Below are 10,187 nucleotides of genomic sequence, written 5' to 3'. Positions count from 1 at the left end.
GTTTCATAAGTTTCATAAGTTTTCATAAGTTTTCATTAGTTTTCATAAGTTTCATAAGTTATCATAAGTTTCCATAAGTTTCATAAGTTTCCTAGCACAAAATAAAGGCACCCGCGGGTTGGCGTGGTTTCGTTCCCACCGCACTGTCGCCCTTCACCCCTATGAAATATTTCATCAGAGTATTTATGGCTCATCATAACGTTTGAAACTGATGTTTCGCAATACAGCATTGACTTATCATATCGTATTCTAGCAGTCCATGAAGTGTCCTAATCTGGAAAAGTGGAATGTGAAATTTTTTAGTTCTAGAGCTGTTTTAGCATACCACCTTTGAAACTTTCTGGACTAAATATATATTCCCAGTATCATATACTTTGAGTTCTAATTAATATCAGTTCTTCTGTCTGGATAATATACATGTTGAAGTGTAAGTGAAGTGAAGAAAGTGTAGTAATGCCTTTAATTTCCGGAAATAAAGCTACACAATATGGCATTTTTTGCGATCCATCATATTTTCTATTCACTTTTACTAATCGCGCAAAGTGTTTACACCGTATGCTATACAACTTATCCGTATTGCTCTTCGACCAAACTACGGGTCTTATAATATTGGGGAATGCGCCATATCATTATATTTTCCAAAAGCGAGCTGTTCGATTAAACAGAGGATTGGTATAGCATTTCCATATCAATACTATCATTTTCATCCAATGATGCAGACGAATGCTTATGCTGTCGAAAATTGAATACCTCCTGGTATGCATCAATATGAATCAAGCTTGCCACCTTTCGCATAGTTCAATTTGCACCTTTTGACAATCCCTGCGAACAAATTACGATCGTTTTCATAACTACTTACTTACTTGAGTAGATTTAAAGTCAGTCAATTCTACTTCTACTTGAAGTAGTTTTAGGTTGCTTATTGAAGAAGTACTTCTACTTCTACTTGAGTAGTCTTCTTGACTACTTTGACCACCTCTGAATAAATGTGCCTCTTGGTGTTTTCGATTCTCAATCATGAAAGATTCATATTCAAATGCGAATTACTTGCTTTATTTCTATTGAATTGAAGAGTAGTAACGCAGAAACAAAAGATCAGGGTTGTCAAACTAGATTTGGGTCGTCGGACCATATGCAGTCAAATGATTTCAAAATGTTACCGTGCCTTTGCTTTACGTTATAATACTTTATTTTCGAGCCTATATTCATAATGGTATACTAATATCATATACTGCATCAAGTGACGGATCATAGTGGTTCTATTCTAGCAACACAATTATTTGCAAAACGCGATAATTCGCCGGTCGAATACAGTTTTAACCGCTAAAACAGTGGCTCTATCAACAATACAAGCTGGTATAATTCTATGCTTCCTATACGCTTTAGTCGTAATATCGCGTAAGCCCCGCGTATGCGCTGTAATGAATACTACAGATTTAACTGTAACCGTAGATTTCCTCAATTTTTCATGCAACTGCTTTTGCCTGGAAATATTTGGCACTTTATCTAATTACATCACTTGATTATTCTACTGTCGCCTAAATTTGAGGTTCTTTCCGATTTGACGTACATTCAGGCTGGACCGTCGAAAATTATATTTTACTGGTCCCATTTGTACAGGCTTTTGATTTGAGTCTAGCTACAGTGCATTGGATAAAGATCGATTCAAGTATCTCATGCCCTAATGATGTCAAGCAACTTGTCCAAAAATGTAAATGTTTAGTTCAACCTATGTGAAAAATAAATACAACTTTTTACTGCAAATTTTATGAAAAATAAATGAAACTTTCCACGGATTTGACCGCAACACAAACTTGCCCTAGTTATTAGTTAATATTGAAAAATGTTTTTGTCGTCTTATAAGCAGTGGTCGGGACGGAAGACAAATAACACGACAAAATATTGTTTACACATGAACTACAAAGACTTGGCTGTGTTTGCCCATGAAGTCCACAAACCGATAGTTACGGGCATGTCCTGTCCATGTCCAAACGCCGTAGGTAGAAAAAATTATGTGGGTGTGTGTGGGGAGATTAGGCCAAGACGGTGCTTATGAAAAATGGTGGATAAGTCTAGACATGTCCCGAGTACTGTTTCAATCGGTTGCTACCATCATAAGGTGACCCACGGTGGCTTCAGGAAGAAAATACACTGCTGGCAACCACAGGGCGATGGCAACGATTTTTCGATTATCATGAAGTAACACATCAAATATTGGCCTATCGCAAGAGTCGTGTTCGGATAATATTGCTGTTTCACTGCTTAATTTGGCGTAGGCGATGTCAATTAACACGCCGCGAAATATATCAGCGGAGAAAAATATGCTGAGCTGGGAAATATATACTCGAAAAGTAAGTACGACCAGTTGGTATGACACCTACGATTGCAGCTAGTGCACGAGAATCCAGGTTTCGGTGTCAGAACTGGAATGACTGTTATTCCATAAGTCAGTCATGAAATTTACTATAATATCAATAGGCATAAACATTTTTTGTATGCTATCATAAAATTTAAATAAGTGAACGCTTAGTATATTACCCGATATGATATTCGATAGCTATACTCGCGTTCAATTGTTGAGAATACGGGCTTCCGAAAAGCATCATCTGAATGGCAATCCTCACCCACTTCACTTACAAAATCGCAACAGGACCTGTATTTAAAGGATCAGGTACACACCAAATATATTTATACAACCCCCTCCCCCATTGACTTCACTTAAGACTATGAGAAAACCGACTTATTTACTACAATGTAGCCTAATATTGTAATAGTTACTGGGTTTGCAGAACCAACCGCAGACCAAATATGATCATACAAACATCCTATTCACTTGATTTCAGACTCTTAGCAAACCCAACCGTCCCCATATCGCTATGAAAGCAACGTTTACGATGAGTTGCCGAAAGCTGCCGTTGCATTGTAAGCGAACACGTTGCGAAGCAAGACGTGGCAAACTGCTGATATCCGTCACCTTGGAAAAATGTTTCGAATCGTTACAAATTACGTCAACTCAAGTCACGCTTAGTAGGGTCGAAACATTTCTTTAGAATATCGACACCAGATAAGCCTTATAATACCCCTCCCTAAATATATAATAACACTGTAGATGTTTTTGTTTTCTAATATATAGGCTTCTTATAGATTTAGTAATGCTTTCAATTCCCTCGCATTTATCTAACCATTTAACTGCATGCTAAATTCTATTTTTCAGCCAGAAGTCGTTTACATGTTACTGTTAGACAGAACCTGAGCTCCATATACCCCGTGGGCTACCAGTAGCTATCCTAAAAGCACAAATTATGCTTCACAGGACCGTAACATCACTTCTTCAGCCCCCCCCCAATCGTGAGTCTTGGGCCTCCCTCGGGGTGATCAATCCAACTTTTGGGTGTCTTCGCCCCCGCAGACCCCCATCCGGTTATTCGTGTTTCAAACGAATTATAACAAACATTTATTGTGCTGTTCAGGGGGTTGCATTGGCTCGTTTAACCACGCGGAGCGCGAAAATTTTCAATAAGTCATGATTTAATCGGTCAATATGATCGGGATTATATATATGTTGCTATCAATTTTTATCCTTCCTTCTCACCTAATCACATTTCCCGGTAGAACTGAATGAAGTGCTATGGAAACTGTAGGGCGAGTAAATAATATTTAAACATATTCCGGTGGTATATTAATTTCATTACATAATGTTGTTTCGTGACCTCCTGTCAGCTATGTCAAAAGATATTGGAATCGCCCAAACGTGCTAAACGTTTAGTGAAGTACTAAAAGACGTACACGATTTCAAATTGGTATTTCTTCACTGGCAATTAAATTTTCCTTAAGGGCATTTTTCTTGTGGGGTTCAGATTGCCGAAACTGGAACATTCGGCACCAGCCATTTAGGTGCCTATGGACAATTAAACATATATGCCTATTGCCTATGTATATATATCGACGTTTTCGGTCAGCATGAGGGCAGTCCTTTTCGGCCCAGGTTTTCTCGCCGGCTATCGTTCAGGCACACTTCTTGGAGTCGCACTTTACATGAACTAAAACTGTATATGTCTTGGTGCGTCGTAGCGCGGTAATAACCGACGCCAAAATGCCCATTTGTATTCATCATGCGTATTTTTCTTTTGTGGGAGCACCCAATAAGCCAGATATTTGTCAACGTTAAATTTTTGTTTAAAAGTTGTATCAATTAAAAAAAGAGCTTTATAGTTTATGCTAATTTACGAAATAATTTTGGGCCCCCTTCGACCCCCCCCCCTCAATTGGGGGTTTGGGGTGCGGCAGTTACGGCCCTGATGCTAAGACAATAATGCTGGCCATTCACCCGTTGAACAGTGATCGAAGCGGCCTGGAAAATCACTTCGAAAGGACACCCTTTGATGCCGTTCTCTGCCAAGTCAAAAAAAACTTCGTAATAGAGAGTACGATATCGCAGTTGTTGGCTATCGCGCATGTCATCGGTGCAACTTTATTTTCGTTCGTAATTGAACAAGCCTTTCCAATATTGCCTTCTCGGGTACGCTTCTCAGAACGCTACATAAAGCAACCAGTTGTTGTTAATTTACTTTCATTCTTTCGTTGTCTCTGGCCTTCTTATTGTTACCTTCCCATGTTCGTTCGGTTGATGTATCTTTGATTTCTAAGGCGCATTTGTACACATACAATTAGTTTATAATAAAGTTCATTCACTTTATAGTGGGGATGCTACATTCAAAATTGATTCTCGTTTATGGTCAACATGCGAACCTCCGTGAATGCGACATGGTGGTTATGGGAAATTCCTTTCTTTCAAGAGAGGGCGGAGACATTGACATCCTAATTATAAATTAAATGTTAGGATTTTACAACGCCTCGCTCGACACACAGATACGGATACGGTGGCATCCCATAACAATGAACTCGGGATTTCTCGTAGGCGGGAGAAGGGGTCTGGGGGCGACCCCCCCATATAAATTAGGTTGATCATCCTATTCGGGGCGAGGGGCACGATTACGTTTTTTGGGGTGATTGGGCTGGCGGAGCACTGTTTCCTGCGCCACCTTCCCGGAACTACATTGTAAATTATACTGTTTTCGTTTTGCGTTGAAATTTATATTGTAATGCTGGTTTTATAGGCCTACTTTTACGACTGGTTTGATGCATATTCCATGTTGCACTCCAGCAATCTATATTGACGTAAAATATGTATATTGTCGCGCTGTATATTTTCTCACGACTCAACGGAGATGTGGGGTTCTGTGATGGCTTGCAGATCAGCGTTAATGTTCCGCATGTTGGTAAAGGTTAAGAACCCCCTGTTCCATAGTTACGATTTCGTGCAAGATTTTACATCATGGATGTATCACTTGTGGCGGTGTTGTGGTGATCAGGGCTTTGGAGAAGCCTGCCTACCATTCTATCATAGATTCGCTCCGGCTCCAGCTCCAGAGCCGCATTATTACCACTGCTCCGGCTCCAGCTCCGGCTCCGGCTCTGAAAACTATCGACTGGGCCTGTCTATATCAGGGGTGGCCAACCCCCGGCCCACGGGCCATATGTGGCCCGTGAGGTAATTCCCTAAATTTGTTATATTATCGAAAATGAATTGCTCAGATTGTGAACTTGCAAGGCCAACCAAAATTTGATTAGTATGGCCGCGACACTTGGGATGTTGATGACTAAAGTATCAGTTCCAGCACATTGGTAGATCCAGGGTCGAGTTACATTTCTAGTAAATCGTCGTACATTACAATAAAATAAAATAGTAGAATATTTTTCTTCACGCTTCGCGTTTTTATTGTCACACGATGTCTTGCTTGGTAGCCTATCCCTTCATGAAGATGTAAAAAAACGCCGAATTTACACGATTGAGTCTAACTATATTCGCAATTAAAAGAGAAAGTCTTTTCGCGTTGGCGCTCTCCGAAAGATCGTCGACGATGATTGTCGCATATTAGCGGTAACCTTCGATATCGATATATCCAGTTGTCGAATAGTCCCGTCCTTGCAAACTGAGCCCAGCGGGAGGTATACAGTAGACCCGCAATATACTCAAGTAATAATATTATTGACCTAGTTCCAGGGTTGTAACCAAGTCACAAAGCCCCGAGTCGCAGGTCTATCCCACTTTTATAGTTTTGACTTGAGTCCAGTCGAGTCATTTTCAATTCACCACCGAGTCAAGTCCGAGTCCAAGTAAACGAGCAGGGGTTCGAGTCCGAGTCATGGTATTATGACTCGAGTCCGAGTCCAAGTCATTGTGTTGACTGCTCAGTTTCCAGTTTAGGTTTCCACTTTTATACTCTGTTTGCTGATATCACATGGTTCGCATGTATGATATACTAATTTTCCCACTTTTAGCAGTACCAATAGACGAAATCGCAATAGGGTGGTTTCAAATCAATGCGATGATCCGACGGCGCTCAGGACATGCTGGAAATTGAACAGCATCGCGACGTCGCAATGTTAAATTAACATATACCAACGATATTATTTCGGTTAATCTGCTTTTACAACATAACTCTGCTGAAATTCGAAGTGCTAGTGAAGGAATTTGTTAGATTGTCATAGTATTTTGCGGAAAACATACCTTTCGAAAAAGATTATGAGGCAAATGTTGCTCACGATGTATATACCCCACCGTATAGGAAAAGTTCAAATGAATATTTCACATGCATCACCAGAAACTGTCGAGCATTTATACTGGCGTGTTCACGATACCATCACCAGAGACAATGTGAAAAAACATAGCCGAACGTATTAGTGTGAGCTTTAAATTGGAATGTCTGTTAACGGATCTGCATATGGTTATTCCATTCCGGTCGTATAGAAATTACTGTATTGTGTAAAGCCCTGTAAACATATCTCATTGAACTATAGATCTTGGTGCACAATATCTTGGATCTTGGTGCACAATATCTTGGTAGCCGAGCACCATGAAATCCCCTTATACATACATACATACATACATACATACATACATACATACATACATACATACATACATACATACATACATACATACATACATACATACATACATACATACATACCAATTCTTGGTCATTCATGTTTGCCGTAATCTTGGACAGCTCGCTGTGTTCGTATGTTTATCTGATCAACTATACAGAGAGTCGCAGAAACCGACAGATTTTTCCGGCATCGCATTGTAATATTTTGTGTAGTGTCAATATACCGATGGGCGCGGTTATTCGATCCTGATAAGTTGGTAGTCGATATACAGGAGAATCCGATCAAAAATTCGACAATCGGTTTTTGTACGCTTCTCGCATTTTCGATTGCTGGTTATTTCTTTCAATCATGATGGCAGTGACACTGAGGGGCGAACGCATCCCACATTTATTCAATAAAGCCTGCATTCATTCTGTTTTTGAATCAGGACACACGGACCTCAATTCTCCTTGTGAGTCCTGAATTAAACAATACTAACAAACATATGGAACGGCTGAGTTTTACTTTATCTACTTGAACCTGCGTTTAAAGAGAGGGATGTTGAATAAATAAAAATTTCTTATTTTATCAGGTCAGTGACCGAAGCCTGTATTTTGCAATTTTCAATCTTGCCAAACGAAGCAGAATTCAAACAGAGATGATGGAAATACCATGTTGAAAAACATTACTGCAATATGAGTATGATTAAAGTCGGCTCTACACCTAATTCGGAAACTTTGGTTCGCCTCTATTTTGGACGACTTAAGCGGATAAAATGCTTTGTCAGAATTTAGAGCAAAATCAATTGATCGTTACATGGCCCTGCCCAGACAGGGCATTGAAAATACTGTTATTTTGCGTATTTAATGAATGCTATATATGGCTTCTCTATGCTGCAGTGATTGGCACTGCTCGCATAAAACGGACAGGAGCTATACCTACAGGTTAGGAGTGTTTGTAAAGTACTGTAGTTTGATAACAAACGATTCAAGAATGGCTATGTACTATTTACTGTATTACTGTAAAATACTCATATAGGGTTAAAATAGGATACAGTAATCCTTCAAGGGCTGGTGACTAGCCTATTTTCCAGGGTCGCAACCAAGACCCAAGGTCCCGAGTCACAAGGTAATAATAATTTTATAGTATTGACTCCAATCAAGTCGAGTCATGTTCAATTCATAGCCGAGTCAAGTCCGAGTCCAAATCGGGATTCAACGGTTAGAGTCCTAGTGTAGGACATTGTGTTCACTGTTCATTTTCGAGCTCAACCTATTCAACTCACTTTTGTACTACTCTGATTGGGTTAAATTGAATGCATCGAATTCATGATATATTAATATTCCTCACTTTATACATTTTCTGACCCCATTTCACAAACACCAGTTCTGATAGACGAAATACCAACGATGTGTCACCTTACTATTATTCAAAGTCACAACGAAATGCTTGTCTTTTCCGCCCAAGTCTCGAGTCGAGCCATATGACTTAGTCAGGTCACACGCATTCCGTAGAGACGGACACAATTGTATGGAAGTAATGCGATCAGGAAGTTGACAGGGCTTTATTGAGTTCATTGTGGATTGCTAATGGATGGATCAACATTATATCACCATATTCACTCCAGTGTTGGGATGACTCGAGCCATGACTTGACTCGAGTCAAACTCGAGTCAACTTTTTCGTATGACTTGACTTGACTCGAGTTACTTTGCAAAAATGACTTGACTTGACTTGACTCGGAGCTTCAGAAATCTGCATTGACTCGTGACTCGGAGCAAAATTTACGAGTCAATTTCAAGTCATTAATAAACAGTGTCGATTAAATCAATGTATCTTGTGTATGTTCGGATTGTTCAAGATGCGCCGGTGTCACTTGTGAGAGCAATCAGTCATTCACTGATTGTACGTTGCACTGATCCTCCATTGTTACATCACAAATAATTTAACCGCAAACGAAACGATCACAGTTTACGTTGTCGTACCAGTAGCAGATTAATCTAATAGCAATGTGTCTCAGTTTCTTAGACGGCTCAATGCTTACGTTGCGCATTGCTCAGTTTCGCCAACCCTCTTGTATGATTTAAATCGAACAAATATAGTTTGTCCGTTTATATTCTCACGGATGTGTTGATGGGTAGTGTAGGCTATTGTACCAAATCAATTTGTTTCAACTTCTCGGCGCTTCGTGTTCGGTCCTATATTTTGGCTGATTATAACTGACTGTAGCATGTAACTGTACAGCTACTCACGTATTCTAATAGCAGTTGTACGTGTGCGTGGGCGATGCAATGTCTTTTTGCATTTTTATTTAACTTTATATTCGTTATTTGACTCAAGAGAGATGACCAATTCATCTGTCTTTCACATACTTAGCAAAATGTGATGGCTTTGAATCATCATTCATACTTCGAAATTCAATTTGACTTGAATTGTGACTTGACTCGTGACTTGACTTGACTTGACTCGACTTGACTCGAGTCACCTCCAAAAAACGGGTGACTTGACTTGACTCGAGTCACCTTCGAAAATCGATTGACTTGACTTGACTCGAGTCAAAAAGTCCAATGACTCAAAATGACTCGTGACTCGAAGGTAGTGACTTGATCCCAACACTGATTCACTCTCTGTATGTTAAAACGAATGAAATACCACTTTTTGTGTCATTATAACTTAACGATAAGAATTCCGACCCTGTGTCCGAACTAACCGATATATTGTTGGCCGAAGAAACGGTTGTCGGGGTTAAACGGTGTCCGAATTTTGCGGAGTAAAGTGCAGTTATATTTATACGACATCTGAGTGCATTCTATTCACGGTTTGTTGCGAATACCCAAAAATCAATTTAAATTAATCAATAAGCGAGCGATCGAGTGAGTAGTAGGCCTAGTTGTAGTTTGAATGGCTGTTAAATCAAAAAGAGCTGGATTGGAGGATACCATTTGCCATTGATATATATGTGACTGCCGATCGCTGTCCAATTTCGTAAAGTGTCGTATTGAGGCGAGAGCCGAAAGCTTGTCTATATCTCTATATTTGCCTGACTACCGACTGTATCGGCTTTGAAGTCCCTGGTCTTTTTTGTAACCTCATTTCTTCATGAAACAGCGATTCAGAGCCCTTGTAACTTTTGCCAAGTCGATTTCCATCTATCACCAAGAGTATGGCAGAAACACTAATCAGATTTACCAGTCATATTCGTAGTTAAGAATCACTGCTCCCCTGAGATATACGCATTACTGTGGCGAAGATGAA

The sequence above is a fragment of the Botryllus schlosseri genome, chromosome 4 (genome assembly GCF_051294905.1).
Source record: "Botryllus schlosseri isolate E-star chromosome 4, Bs_hap1, whole genome shotgun sequence".
NCBI classification, from domain to species: domain Eukaryota; kingdom Metazoa; phylum Chordata; class Ascidiacea; order Stolidobranchia; family Styelidae; genus Botryllus; species Botryllus schlosseri.
Note: the sequence above shows the minus strand (reverse complement) of the source record.